Raw genomic sequence first — 16562 nt, forward strand, 5'->3', positions numbered from 1 at the left:
GGAAATCTCTGTAAAATAAGAGGGAAGAGTTTTAAATTTAAAATGACAACAGCAAAGTGTCTTTGTTTTTCAGTGGAGAATCTGACACTACCTCAGCCAGGAGATCAAAACTACCCTCAACAGTGATGTCATGTTGCTAGTGAGTCCTGTGTATGATGTAATAAAAGTGTTACTTTACCATTGTGATCTTCCTCCCAAAACCTTTCTTCCGAATCAATGACCGATACTATCAAAACTGTCAAGATCATCAAAAGTAAATCACAAAAACTCTCAGAGATCAGAGACGCCTAAGAAGACAAGACAAATGAAATGTAATGTAGTATCCGGGATGGGATCCTGGGACAAAAAAGGGCATCAGGGAAAAACTAGTGAAATCCGAAAACAGGCTGGAGTTTAGTCCATAGTAATATACTGGTGTTGACTCTTAATTGTGACAAATGTACCAGGGTGATGTCAGATCTTAACGGAGAAAACTAGGTGAGGGAAAAACAGGAACTATCTGTATAACTTTTCTGTAAGTCTAAAACTATTCTAAAATAAGTTTATTTTAAAAGAGATCTTTTATCAATATATGAACCCAGTAGATTGCTAGAAACACAGAAATTGGTTTTTGATGCTATTGTGGTGTGTCCTTCTCCGGAAATTTTTGGAATAGAAGAGAGAACTCAGTATCCTGAAGAGGTTAGATGTTCTTGAAGCAGGAGACATGGACCAAATTATTTCTCAACATCAATTCCAGATTCTTCCAGACTATAAATCTGTGATTTGTTATTAATTGTTACAATGACTCTTCAATCCAGAGTCATTGGAAAATGCACGGAATGAGAAGCTAATCATTTGTAATTATATTTTAGAGTGATTACAAGTGTAATGAGTAGTTTTCTTAGTTGGTCACAGTAATTACATTTAACACTGAATAGTAAACCACACACACAAATGCAACAAACGTTAGAGACACTTGCCCTTTGTGTTGGCATTTGTGTCGTTGAGCTGTTTCTCCCAGTAGGGGCTCTGTTGACCATCGAATGGAAAAGGAGACCTGGGGATGGAGAATAGAGGTGTGTGGATTCTGCTTGTAACAGAGTTTGCAGGGTAACTTTGAGAAAGAATAACTATTCAGAAATCTTCTCCAGTAACACTTGTACAGTCGGAATGGGGAACTAGATACCACCAACCAACATGGTCGAGGTAGTGAGTGTTTCAGAGAAGGAAGGAAGTGTATTGGACTAAACTAGAAAACAGAACCCTTAGGCCTATGTATTACTGAAACCATATATCCGCCATTGAAAAGCAGGTTAGAAATGACAAAACTAGAAATGTCTTGGACTTCCCTGGTGGCACAGTGGTTAAGAATCCTCCTGCCAATGCAGGAGACACGGGCTCGAGCCCTGGTCTAGGAATATCCTACATGCCACGGAGCAACAAAGCCTGTGCGCCACAACTACTGAGTCTGTGCTCTAGAGCCCGTGAGCCACAACTACTGAAGCCGGCGTGCCTAGAGCCCGTGCTCTGCAACAAGAGAAGCCACCGCAATGAGAAGCCCGTGCACCGCAACGAAGAGTAGCCCCTGCTTGCCACAACTAGAGAAAGCCTGCACGTGGCAACGAAGACCCAACGCAGCCAAAAAATTAATTAATTTTTAAAAGTATACCCTTAAAAAAAAAAACAAAACAGAAATGCCTTCTCCCCAGCCAGACCTGTGTTCCCGAAAAGTCATGTGGAAGGAATGTTCTTAAGAGTAGCATCTTTCAGTGATTGGCCACAAATCATCTTATTCCATATAGCATTTCACAAGATAGCTCATGCATTTAATTCTTTACCTTCAACATAGTTGCAAGAGCAGCCCCTACACACACACACACACACACACCACACACACACACAAAAATCCTTTAATGCCCTCCCATTTCTATTAAGTCCAAGTACAGTACATAATCCTTAGCATGACCTTGCTAAATCCTGCATGATCTGGCCCTGACACCTCTAGAATTATCTCATACCTCTCTCCACTTATGCCAGGGCTCCAGCCCCACCCACCCACCTTCTTCTAGGTCACGTCCATTCATCCTTTGGATCTCAGCTCAGCCGCTTTCCCCTGGAGGAAGCTTCTCTCACTCCTAGGTCAGGTAGCCCCATTAAAGGCTTACATCGCACCTTGTACTTTGCCTTCATAGCTCTAATGACAGGTCAACCGAGTGTGCTAAACATAGCACTGAACAGTGTTCAGCATTAATAATTCACTTATGTGATTGTTAGATTGGTATTGATTTTCCTCTCTAGATTGCACTTTCCTTAAGATTAAGGTTCATGTTTTTATTCTCCGTGTATCTCAGTGCCCAGCACAGGACCTGGCTCAGAACAGGTCTTCTATATGTATTTGTGCAATAAATGTCTGAAGGATCGACAAGGTACCTGCCAGCTGTCCAGCTCCCAACTACCTGTTTTACTCTTTTCATCCAAAAAGAAAAAGAAAAAAATTTTACCCAGGAATTAGAATTAGTAATATTTGAGTATTATATATCAGGCTATTTGGGAGATTGGGTGATGTAATGTAAGCAAAGCATTTCAATGTTAGCTGCAAAATATGGGAGAAAATAATAGAAAAGAATAAGAGATTAGATGACATAAAGCAAAAATTTTGTCATATTTGAGACAGGTCATCAGAGGGGCATATTTTTCTAGAGAAATATCTCCCAGGATGCCAGTGTTGATGAAGAGGACATGAAGTATTAATTCAGGTGAGGCAGGGTATTACTATTAAACCAGGGACTTGGAAAACTCAGCTCCAGACTCAACTCAGCGTCCCCCTAGCAAAGCAAGGTCCCAAAGAGAGAGAAATCTATTGTATAAGGGATGCCAGGGAAAGCCATGCCCTGTGTAGGACTCTGCTAAGCTGCAAAGTATCCTCTACACCAATGAGGATACTCCTTTAGCTGTGAGAAGCTCAAGTTGTCCTATCTTTGGCCAATGGGAGTCTCTTTGAGTTGACTCCTAAGTCCTTCTTCGATGATATCACTAGTCTTCGAAAGCTTTCCCACTCTCTGGTATAACGAAATGTTCCAGAATCATCTTGTACATTTCCTGCCCCAAAGATGGAATTTGTCACAGCTCTAAGAAATAATATGTCATTGGACACTAATAATCCTCATTGCCACTGGCTTGGTTATTGTTTCTATGCCTCTTCAGAGTTATACACAATTTTAAAAGAAAAAAAAATACCTCCTGGGCTTCCCTGGTGGCGCAGTGGTTGAGAGTCTGCCTGCCGATGCAGGGGACACGGGTTCATGCCCCGGTCCGGAAGATTCCACATGCCGCAGAGCGGCTGGGCCCATGAGCATGGCCACTGAGCCTGCGCGTCCGGAGCCTGTGCTCCGCAATGGGAGAGGCCACAACAGTGAGAGGCCCGCGTACCGCAAAAAAAAAACAACAAAAAAAATACCTCCTGAGTTTATATTGACACTTCCATTCCAAGTTTTGTACTACAAAACTTTAACGACTTCTCTATTACATCTGTATGCATATTTTTTATTCTATAGTGAGAGTTCTGAATCTCAAGGACACAAGTAATGACAGAATGACAATATCTATTAATTATTCATTTATCCTATACCACACACACAGTCTCAGAAAAACAGCACTTGATTTCAGAATTTACTACTGATGAGATAAAAAACCCATTCCTGCTGGCCTCAGAGGAAGTGAAGCCAGAGAGACAAATAATAAAAGAGAGTATCTTGCCACAATGTGTAGGTTCTATGACATATACACTCTTAATAAAACCCATCCCATTTTCTGAAATGCTGAGTTAAGTTATTCAGACCAATCCTCCTGGTAAAAACTTATTTTAAAATGGGATAAAGTAGGGAATTCGCTGGTGGTCCAGTGTTTAGGACTCCGTGCTTTCACTGCTGAGGGCCCAGGTTCAATCCCTGGTCGGGGAACTAAGATCCCGAGAGCAGTGCAGCACAGCCATATAAATAAATAAATAAAATGGATAAAATATAAATAAATATAGATTATATGTATATCATACATCTTAAAAGAATCAAAGGACTGACGAGATAGTAAGGAATTACCAGGCCTGCAATGAAGGGAAATCAGGATCCCAGAGGTACAAATAAAGACAGAAGCTTCTTTCGATCTGGGAGTAGTTATTCACCATAAAAGTATTGGATTTTCATTTTGGGTGACTTTCTAGAGAGTGGAAGAGAGAAGTCAAAGCCCCCAAAGACCACATAAAATAGGAAGTCTAATAGGAGATTCACCCTGTAATCATCTAGGCTGCAAAGGGCTATACCCCACATAGACCAGTCCTGACAGAGTTGCCTGCCTCCCGGTTTAAACTCTGCTGTGTCTGCTTTATCTTCCCGTAAATTTCAAGTCTTGAATTTGGTTTGGAATTGTCTTAAACTGGTAGTACCTTCAAGTGTCTGGCAGAATCAAATGTAAATCCTTTCTGAGAAAAGCCAATTTCCTGTTAGGCCTCTGATAATTTATCCAATAAATTTTTCAAATCCAAGATTAAGTCAAAGATAACCAGATGGGGCTTCCCTGGTGGTGCAGTGGTTGAGAGTCTGCCTGCTAGTGCAGGGGACACGGGTTCGAGCCCTGGTCTGGGAAGATCCCACATGCCGTGGAGCAACTGGGCCCATGAGCCACAACTACTGAGCCTGAGCGTCTGGAGCCTGTGCTCCACAACAGGAGAGGCCACGATAGTGAGAGGCCCGCGCACCGCGATGAAGAGTGGTCCCCGCTTGCCACAAGTAGAGAAAGCCCTCGCACAGAAACGAAGACCCAACACTGCAAAAATAAATTAATTAATTAATAAACTCCCACCCCCAACATCTACAAAAAAAAAAAATTTATGAGGAAAAAATAGATAACCAGATGCATAATGAATATAATGCCATAAGTGATATCCAGTGGAAACTATAGACTACAGGAACAGAACTGCAAAGGCTTCAAATCTTGGAATTATATAATCTAGTATATAATGTAATTATATATTAAGTAACTATGTTTAAATTTTGTTTAAAAATTAGCCTCTGAAGAGAAAGAGAAACTGTAAACAGATTTATGGTTTTATAGTTAAAGTATAAGACAGATTTTCAAAAGAATCAAATGTAACTTTTAGAAGTAAATAAAATAACCAAAATTAGGGTTTCCCTGGTGGTCCAGTGGTTAAGAATCTGCCATCCAATGCAGGGGACATGGGTTCGATCCCTGGTTGGGAAACTGAGATCCCACATGCCACAGGACAACTAAGCCCACACACCGCAACTAAGGAGCTCTTGAGCCCACGTGCCACAACTAGAGAGTCCGTGCACCTCAACTAAGACCCAACACGGCCAAATTAACTTATTTATTTATTTATTTATTTAAAAACAAAAGAAATAGGGCTTCCCTGTGGCGCAGTGGTTGAGAGTCCGCCTGCCGATGGCAGGGGACACGGGTTCGTGCCCTGGTCTGGGAGGATCCCACGTGCCGCAGAGCGGCTGGGCCCGTGAGAGCATGGCCGCTGAGCCTGTGCGTCCAGAGCCTGTGCTCTGCAACGGGAGAGGCCACAACAGTGAGATTGCCCATGTACCCGCAAAAAAAAAAAATAAAAGAAAGAAAAGAAATAACACAACTAAAATTTGAAATTCAACAAATGCTTTTAACACCAGGTTAGACAGATATATAAACTGGAAAAATTTAAATAACTATCCACAACAAGGATGGTGTGACAAAAAGATTGCTGATAAAGAAGTAAAGTAAGAGACATAAAGAATGTTGCATGTGTTTAATCAGAGTCTAAGGGTAACAAGGGAAAGAATTATAGACTTTATACCAAAATCATGATCCATAAGAGAAAAAAACTGATAAATTGGACTTCATCAAAATTAAAAACTTTTGTTTTATAGAAGACCCTATAAAAGGATGAAAAGACAAGCTGCAGAGTGGGAGAAAAATAGTTGCAAACCATGTATCCAACAAAGGATTAGTATAGATCACAACTCTCAAAACTCAACAATAAAGAAACAAACATTCCGATTAAACATGGGCAAAAGGCATGAAGAGACATTTTGCTGAAGAAAGTACATAGGATGGCAAATAAGCACATGAAAAGATGTTCAACATCATTAATCATTAAGGAAACACAATTAAATCAAAACAGGATACTCTTTTTTTTTTTCTTTTTCAAAGAACCCTTTGAGAGAGGGTTCTTATTGTTTAAATGTAGAATTATTAGGGGAAAAGAAAGTTGATATATGCATTAATAATTCAAGGATAACGCCTAGAAGAATAGAATGAAAATTGCATAACTTTAACACTGATACAGAAAAAACAATTCAACAAGAAAACTTGGCTCAATGGAAGGCAGAAAACAGAAAAATTAGAAACAAAGAGAGAACATGGTAAATAGGATAGCAAAAATAAATCCATATATCAATAGTCACAATAACACAAATAAAAGGTGAAGATCCTCAAATCCAGTGCTATGCTATTTACAAGAGATATACAAATTTATACAGAAAGGTTGATAACCAAGAGAAGAAAAAGATTTATCAGGCAAAGATTACTGAAAGAAAATGATATACTGACTACTACCATAAAAGATAGAAATTGTATGAAGACTATTAAAAAAAAGTGGAACAATTCATATGAGAAATAAGCAACAGAAATTATAAGATATGAACTTGTATACCCTCATTTCAGTCAGGATAGGCTAGTATACGTTGACAAACAACACTAAAATTTCAATGGCTCAACACAACAGAAGTTTACCTCTCATTCATATTACATGTCCAATGTGAGTCTGTGAGGACCTCTGCTCCATCAATCACTCCAGCTGATGGAGGCTCCTTGTAGCTCCTCTTTCTATAACACACCTTCAATCTCAAGCAAAGAATTGCTGGTAGGGAGGGGTCACGTACCAACCAACTCGAAAATGCTTCATCCCAGAAGTGACACACATCACCTGACTCATAGCCCTTGGTTAGAACTTGTAACAAGAACTTACCGAATTGCAAGGGGGCCAGGAAAATGTGGACAGAAGAATATCTGGTTAGTGAAAATGGCTGTGCACAACTCCTAACGACAGGGTCTACAAGAAAAAAAAATTGAAAAGGATTACAAAGAAAAAAATGAAACTCCACTAACAGTGAAGATTTCAGCACACTTTCTCAGTGACCAAGCTAAAAACAATGTTGTGTCCGAAGTTCCTTCACTAGAGATTAGCTCTTTGAGTCTTGAAACCCTAGATTTCCAGTAGTTTCCTATTAAAAATCCATTTGGATCACCTAGGGTGGGAGAAGGGAAGGGGGAGACGTGGTTATCAGATCCCTACCTTCTGAAAGTTAAGACCCAGTGGGACTAGGTCACAGGATGGAGAGGTGTAGGTGGCAGAGAGGGACTAGGGAGAGGGGGGAGGGTTGTGCAACAGACAGGGCAGGGCAAAGAAAGAGGGAAGAGCACATTTTGTACTTTTGCCAAAGTCAACCAGCAGGAGATGGAGGGAACACAAAAAAGCAAGAGGAGGGGATTGGCACAGAAGTAACAAGCAGCAGGATTAAGACGTAGGTTTACTTAACTGTTATAAGCAGTTGTAACCTTGGCAACCACGGTCAATAAGAATCATTACCCTGTGACCATCTTAATTTAGGTGGATGGTTGTGAAGGAATGAATCGCCAGTGAAGGGGCGGTTTCCCAAAATGTTTACTTTTGCTGGAATGGGAGCAGAAAGCTCGCATATAATTAAAACCACTAATATTTTTAATTATAAAGAATACATAATTTTACCAAATACTGTAGCAAGCTGATACCAGAATAGATTATCTCTTATGAGTGCCCTGTCCCCCAGCTTACATAAACTTCTGTTTTCATTATCTCACCCTGATTCCTCATAACAGGTTGGAGAGTCATGCTTTTTAGTTTGTTCATTTACTTAGTATAGTATGTGTTGTTTCAGAAAGGACTTAGGAGCACTTAAAGAGGTTCATAAACTACAGCAAGATATCAGAAAGTAAGTGGGAAAAGAGATGGGGATATTGCTAAATAAGAGGCACAAACACCATGACACAGTTTATACCGGCACATCCAAATCCTTAATGTTATGATTAATGAAATTATGGGTGTTTTTCATTTTTTCTTTATGCCTTTCATGTCTCAATTTTCAATAAGTAAATGACTTATTTTATAATGGAAGAACAAGTTATATTTAATGAAATGACGATATAAATGAAAAAGAAGAAAATAGGGATGGAGAAAAAAATACTCCTTCATAAGTTTTTCCAAGGATTAAAAAAAAATGGAGTTAGGGATGAAACAAATTCAAAGTATACTGAACACTGTGGGAGGAGGGGCATAAATTAGGAATTTGGGATTAACAGATACACACTACTATATAAAAATAGATAAAACAACAAGGACCTACTGTAAAGCACAGGGAATTATATTCAATACCTTGTAATAACCTATAATAGAAAAGAATCCTGAGAAGAATGTGTATATATATATATATATATATATATATATATATGTGTGTATATATGTATATAACTGAATGAAGAAAAAATATATATATATATAACTGAATCATTTTGCTGTATACCTGAAATATATAAATCAACTATACTCCCATTTTTTAAAAAAAGTGTTCCGGGCTTCCCTGGTGGCGTAGTGGTTGAGAGTCCGCCTGCCAATGCAGGGGACACGGGTTCGTGCCCCGGTCCGGGGAGATCCCACATGCCGCGGAGCGGCTGCGCCCGTGAGCCATGGCCGCTGAGCCTGCACGTCCGGAGAGCCTGTGCTCCGCAACGGGGGAGGCCACAGCAGTGAGGGGCCCGCGTACCGCAAAAAAAAAAAAAAAAAAATCTAAAAAAAAAAAAAAAGTGTTCCAAACACATGCATATACGGGCTAGCGGAGATCACAAAGGAAGTTTTAACCCATAAAGAAAGGGAAACCCGGTCAGTTATGCAATTCACATTGTCCATACATAAATCCTAATCAATTGCTCAGAAGTACAACTGTTTTCAATGTTAAGGATGGTCAGAAACAGCTCTCAAGAGGGGCAAGATAGGGATAGGGGATTAAGAGATACAAACTATTATGTATAAGATAAATAAGCTACAAGGATATATTGCACAACAAAGGGAATATAGCCAGTATTTTTTAGTAACTATAAATGGAATATAACTTTTAAAAGTTGTGAATCACTATGTTGTACACCTGTAACTTATGTAATATTGTACATCAGTTGAAATACTTCAATTTTTAAAAATGAAAAAAAAAGAAATATTATAAACAGTATTCTCGCAAAGGAAGACTCAGATGAAGTAACATGCCCCAGGTGAAGCAGGCTCCACACGTAGCAGTGTCCTTTCTTTGCCCGTGAAGTCCAGGAACAGTGGCTTCCTAGCTTCCTCTGCTTTCAAATGATAGTGTTGACCACCCAGACGAGTGGAAAAGGAAGAGAAGGAGGGAGAAATTACCTGGGGTCTCATAAACTGATTACGAGCCCCCAACTAGCTGATTTGATGGTATGTAATGCACAGCAATGCCGTTCTTGAACATTCAGGGCTGAAGAAACAAGCCTCCATAATGCTGCATCTGAGCCCTCCATTTAAAACCTCCTTTAATGACTGACTACCCTGTCCATCTGCTCTCCGGTGGCAAGTTATGAAAGCTACATTTCAAAATTTAGTAGTAGAAGTACTACTGCGTGTTTTTTTTAGTAGAAGTAACTGCTTCTAACCTGTTCCACTCTTTGATATACATAGGGATCCTTTTGTGTTTGTTTGTTTCCCAGGCCACACGGCTTGCGGGATCTTAGTTCCCCGACCAGGGATTGAACCCGGGCCTTCAGGAGTGAAAGCACAGAGTCCTAACCACTGGACCACCAGGGAATTCACAGGGATGCGTTAAAATTAAAAAAAAAAGAAAAGAAAGAAAGAAACATTAAAATGCTGGCCTTTCCATGAACCTATCTTGATTTTTTTTTTTTTTTTTTTTTTTTTTGCTGTACGTGGGCCTCTCACTGCTGTGGCCTCTCCCGTTGCGGAGCACAGCTCCGGACGCGCAGGCTCAGCGGCCATGTCTCATGGGCCCAGCCTCTCCGCGGCATGTGGGATCTTCCCGGACCGGGGCACGAACCCCGTGTGCCCTGCATCGGCAGGCGGACTCTCAACCACTGCGCCACCAGGGGAAGCCCCCTATCTTGATTTTTATAGCAGAGTATATTTTCCAAAGACGGCCACAACAATGTATATCCAATCCCATAGTTTTACTTACAATGTGACCTTCGACACTTTGGGACCTCTGGAATTGCTTCAACACCGGTTGGATGCATAAGAAGGGATGTTACGTGACTTCCAATATTAAGTCGTAAAAGGCAATACGGCCTCTGCTGGGATTTCCCTTAGGGGACATGCAACTTGGAAGCCTTGAGCTGATATGTATGAAGGTGGGCTATCTTGAAGCCATCGTGTAGAAAGACTGAATAGAGATAGAGAGGGCGATGCGTGGGAGCCCCAGATGACCTAGCCCAGCTGTTCTTATCGTCCCAGCCCAGGCACCAGACATCTGTGAGCAAAGATTTCAGACAAATCCAGCTCACGGTCTTCAAGCTGCCTAGCAAAGATGACTTGTTCTGCCAAACCTTGCGAGATCACAGATTTGTAAGCAAAACAATGTTATTCATTTTAGCCACTATGTTTGGGGATGATTTGTTATGCCGGAGTTGATAACTAATACAACCTTGTACTTACTTAAAGGAATACGTTTGGGAAGCAGAGTAGGTGGAGAACAGGAGTATGGGGTGGAATCCAGAGCAGGTGTTTGGGGGTGGAATAAATTAATTATGACAGGTTAAAAACTGACAGATATGATAGGTGACTTAAGCTTGGTAAACCTCAATGCAGACCCTGCTGGAGCTCCCATGGCAAGAGAGCAGAGGACAATGTCTGCAGGCTGGGATTGCTCATTGGCCAGAAAGTTTGGGCAGGACACCAGATCTAGGGCTGGAGACATGCAGGCAAACCTGTCAATGCCTCTGATGGGGAGCCAAGCTCCTTTCATAGTCCATGTCGCAACAGGGACTCATCCTCTGCAGTCCACGAACTTGGATTCAAGTCCTACCACACTTATCACTGCCTCCTGCTCAAGTAGATGGAAGTTCCCACCTCTCTTGGATTTTTCTGCCTCTTGACCTCTTGCCTGGATTCTTCTACTCACTCCGTTCTCCACCTGATTTTATTCTGAATTATGTTCATACTCTTCTTGTCTGTCTAGGCTATTCATATTGATAAGAATCGGCTATTCTAGGCAATTCTTACTGCGAGTTAACATCTATGATTGGACTCTATATACCTCTTAACTTGCGCCAGGTCTCAGGTCTTAGGTCAGTATAAATATACTTTTAGAGACTGTGACAGTTTTCTAAGCTGAGGTAGAGATGCTTAGAGGCAGATGTGATGACTTTCATCAAAGTGCAAAGCAATCTCTTCTTCCTAGATTTGTTATTTTCTGAACACAGGTCCATGTCAAGCTTTTCAAGCTCTTGTCCTTCCCACAAACTCTGTTCAACTGACACAGGGATTGTCTCACATACACATCAAAGCACAGATAGTAAACTGTTTACTAGAATAAGGAAATTGAAGTTTTCCAGAACTTGCTTGCAGAGAATCTTCAGTAGGATGGAACCAGACCAAGACTGGCCATATTCCCAAGACATCAGGGAACGCCAGCTACCCCAAATGAAATGGGAGAAGTCAACTGGATTAGGAGAGGGCAGCTACTGCTCAACCAGGCCAGGTTTCAAGATTTCAAAAGGCACAAGCTCTTCTTTTAATGCAGATGACCTCTTTTGGTCAGCTTCTCATTCGTTACACACTGATGTCTCTTCAGTGATTTTCCCCAATTTTAGAAGGCAGTGCTACACACAGAGAGAACTCTGTATCGACTCCACATTTTTCTGGCAGGAGGAGGACCTAAGTTCTTCTTGAAACTAAATTGTTGCCATACTGCTCATTTATTTCTTACTCCCAGCCAGTTTTACAGGGTGCAAAAAATGTGCTGCAGCCACCTAAATATACATGGACAGAGGAATGGATAAAGAAGGTGTGATACACACACACACATTGGAGTATTACTCAGTCATGAAAAAGAATGAAATAATGCCATGTGCAGCAACATGGATAAACCTACAGACTATCATACTAAGTGAAATAAGTCAGACAGAGAAAGACAAATACCATATGATATCACTTGTATGTGGAATCTTAAAAAATGATAAAAACGAACTTATTTACAAAACAGAAATAGACTCACAGACGTAGAAAACAAACTTATGGTTACCAAAGGGGATATCAGGAGGGGGTGGGGAGATAAATTAGGAGTTTGGGGTTAACATCTACACACTATTATATATAAAATAGATAAACAACAGGACCTACTGTTTAGCACAGGGAACTATACTCAATATCTTGTAATAACCTATAATGGAAAAGAATCTGAAAAAGAATATATGTATGTGTGTGTGTTTAACTGAATCACTTGGCTGTACACTTGAAACTAACACAACATTGTAAATTAACTATACTACAATTAAAGAAAAAGCAAAAACCTGCTTTAGCCATTAAAATGAAAAAATGTGCTGCTTCTTGCAGATTCCTCAGAGCAGGGAAAATAAGAAACAGAGGGACTTCCCTGCTGGTGCAGTGGTTAAAAATCCGCCTGCCAACGCATGGGACACGGGTTCGAGCCCTGGTCCGGGAGGATCCCATATGCTGTGGAGCAACTAAGCCCACGAGCCACAACTACTGAGCCCATGTGCCACAACTACTGAAACCCGCACACCTAGAGCCTGTGCTCCACAACAAGAGAAGCCACCACAATGAGAAGCCCGCGCACCGCAACAAAGAGTAGCCCCCACTCGCCACAACTAGAGAAGCCCGTGCGCAGCAACGAAGACCCAACACAGCCAAAAATAAATATAAATTAAAAAGAAATTAAAAAGAAAAAAGAAACAAAGTTTTTCTATGGCAGAGGGAGATTTGACACACACAAAAGAGGAGGTAATACAAAGATAGAGCAGAGAGAGATTCGAAGATGCTGCCCTTGAAGAACAGAGTGATGTGGCCATAAGCTAAGGAAGGCCGATAGCCACCAGAAACTGGAAGAGGCTCTCTTAAAGCTTCTGGAGAGAATATGGCTCTGATGATGCCTTAATTTCAAACCTAATGATAGTGATTTTGGACTTCCTGGCCTCCAGAACTGTGAGAATAAATCTCTACTGTTTTAGGCCATTAAATGTGTGCTAATTTGTTATAGTAGCCACAGGAAACTAATACAGAGATGAAGGGGGAAATAATAAGATTAAATAAAATAAAGAAAATGCCTTACATGGACGAATGAGTATAGATTGCTGTTAACTGAGGCATATAGACCTCTAAATTCTGTACACCTACAGTCCTAGAAGGACAACAAAACAAACAAAAAATCAGTAATGGCCACATAAAATGCAACTGTTAATTATATACTAAGATTTATTTAAACATTCTTCTTAAGATGTCCTTAGGTGGTTTCAAATGCCTCCTTTGAAACTTATCAGACATGCCACAAGGGAAGAAACCGCAACAGATTAGCAAACGTGGAAAAATGCTCAGCCTCCAAGAAATGCGGTTTAAAACAATAATAAAATTTCACTTTTTTTGCCCATCAGAATGACAAAGATTTTTTCTATTCATGATCAATTTTTAATTTTCGGTCATCGCATTTTATTTTTAGCCTGTTTTTTTTTCCCCCACTTGGCAATTTATCTTCCAAAACATGACTTTGTCTTTTCCAAGCACTTCTAGCTACCTAAAGAAAGCTCTTACCCACTAGAATTAAAGAATTAATTTCATTCAGAGTTATATGGCAGGAGGGATTTTCTCCCCTTTCACCCTCTTCTTGTGAGAGGATATATGTCCTGCCTCATTTCTGGGTCCTGTCTCATTCTAAAAATATATATATACACACATATATATAAAAGAAGGGAATTCTTAATAAGGCAAAGAAAATAGATACACATAGTGTTCTGCTACCATGTGGTGAGTCTTACCAGGAGCAAATCTGGACCTCAAAGATCCTTTCTCTTCATTCCTTTATTATCTGCTTCTGACTTTGAAACCATGCCCCATAGGGTGAACAGAAACTCATTACTAACACAAATTCTTGAGCTTGTCTTACAGCTTGTTAAAAACCCCTCTGCAGGCTTCCCTGGTGGTGCAGTGGACACGGGTTCGAGCCCTGGTCCGGGAAGATCTCACATGCCAAGGAGCACCTAAGCCCGAGTGCCACAACTACTGAGCCTGCGCTCTAGCGCCCACGAGCCACAGCTAACTGAAGCTCACGTGCCTAGAGCCCATGCTCCACAACAAGAGAAGCCAACCCAATGAGAAGCCCGCACACAGGAACAAGGACCCAACTCATATAAATAAATAAATAAATTTATATTAAAAAAAAAAAAAAACCCTCTGCTTGTAGTCTGCCTTCACCGACCAAGCCCGCTTTCATTATTTTGTTGCAAATTGCATACCCTCCAAGCTTCTCATAGCCTAAACAATAAGATGTTTGCCCAGGTTGTTTTCCAGGACCTTGGAGTCAGCTGTATCTAGTGAGCTGGAGTTGGTTAACACTGGTTGGGACCACTGACCATAAACTGGACCTGCTCAAGTGTCCAACGAATGACCTTTTGATGTCGGAGGGTCAAAAACTCCACCCTCAGATCATGCTAAGCACCCCCATTTATGAACATCCATCCCACAAAGAAGCACATAATTCAGATACACCTGCATAGCACACCAATTGCCTCAATTTCCCCCTACGTTTCCCCATGCTTAAGACCACCCTGCTTCTTTATTCCATAAATATCTCAAGCCCCTCGCCTTCGAGGAGGTGGATCTGAGATTTGTTCCACCATCTCCTCTCTTGGCAGCCTTGTGAATAAACCCTTTCTCTGCTGCAAATCTCAGCGTCTCAGCATTTTGGTTTGTTGCACGTTGGGCAAACCAATTTGGTTTGATAACAACCGGACACTACTTCCAAGGGAAAACCAGATGAATTGGAAAAAAAAAAAAAAAATGAATGGTCACCCAGGCCAGAGAGGAAGAAGCAGAAGTGAGACTTTGAGGGTAGACAGAGAGGAGAGAAGATAGGGAAACAAAAGTGAATGATTCTTTACTTCCTTCTGAAGTGGACTCTGTGTAGACTAAAGCTGCCACAGGAGAGAAGCAGAGATCTGCTTTTTGGTTTGTTTTTGTTTTTCCATCAGCCTCTAGATGTGTTTGTGTGTGAACTTAGTTCAATCATGAAGTAAAGCTTTTGTAACAGGCTCCCCACCCATTAAAATGGTAAGGGCTTAGCTAAAGAATTATGCTTAATTCAAAGCCATTGAGCATTAAGTGAATAAGACAAGTGAGAACAAATTTAAACCAAAAAGGTGAGGTCAGCCAGAGTAACTTCACTTCCCATAACCACTTCCTATTATCTGCAAGGCCTGGCAAAAAAAAAAGCAGCCTTAAACTTTCGGAACTGCTTGGGAATGCAATTGTTGCTTCCCAGCAGCTCCTCATTCTTTGGGGGATAAAGGGTAAGGGCTGCTGATTCTGTTCTAATTAGACACAACTCATCCAAATCACCAGGCAACCCCAGGCTCTCATTACCCCGGCCTGCTCAGTCTGCAAAGACTCGAGAAGACAGAGTGAAAAACCAGGCAGCTGTGGGACTGACTACATGGAAGAAAGAATGAGGAGGAGAAAATGATGGCCACACGTCCATGATTGACCAATCTTCCATTTACTAATCACATCTCATTTCTTAGCCCTAGGAACAAAGTAAACCTAATTCCCTTTGGGAGAACCAACAGTCACAGCTAAGAGCATCACTGCTTTTCTCTGCATCTCTGTTCCTTCATGAAAATTTTCCCAAACTACAAAGTGGAGCCTAAAAATGAAGCCTGGAACTGAAGGGGCTCAGTTCATTCATTCAACAAATATTTATTGAGCACCAACTCTGTGCCAGGCATTAGTCTAGGCTTTGGGGACACAGCAGAGAAGAAAATGAAGATTCCCACCCTGTGGAATTTAGATTTAAACAGAGGGGAGATAGACAGTGAAGAGTGAAGAGAATAAGTAAATTATAAGTACAGTCTGCCCTCTGTGTCTGCTGCTTCCACATGTGCAGATTCAGCCAACCATGTTTCTCCATTTGTGGACTCTGGAAATAATAATCCTTGCTGTTAACATGATTCTTATGGAGATCAAACAGGTTTCACAACTCAAAAGTGCTTTTTAACATATATTTCAGATACAAATGTAAAGACATTATTAATATAAGGCAAGTGTTAAAAGGGTCCTGGGACCCCTGCTTCCTACATCTAAATGTGGCTCTCCATAGCACTAGCTTCCTGTGAGGGGTCGCACCTTTTAACAAGTGGATGGCAGCTTCGGGGGTGAAGACGAGGCCAGGTCCCACCATGCAGCCAGAGCCATGTGGGGGGCCCTGCAAGGTCAGGGCCCCCTGCTCACTGCGAAGCAT

Source organism: Phocoena sinus, chromosome 5 (assembly GCF_008692025.1).
Source record: "Phocoena sinus isolate mPhoSin1 chromosome 5, mPhoSin1.pri, whole genome shotgun sequence".
Classification (NCBI taxonomy): Eukaryota; Metazoa; Chordata; class Mammalia; order Artiodactyla; family Phocoenidae; genus Phocoena; species Phocoena sinus.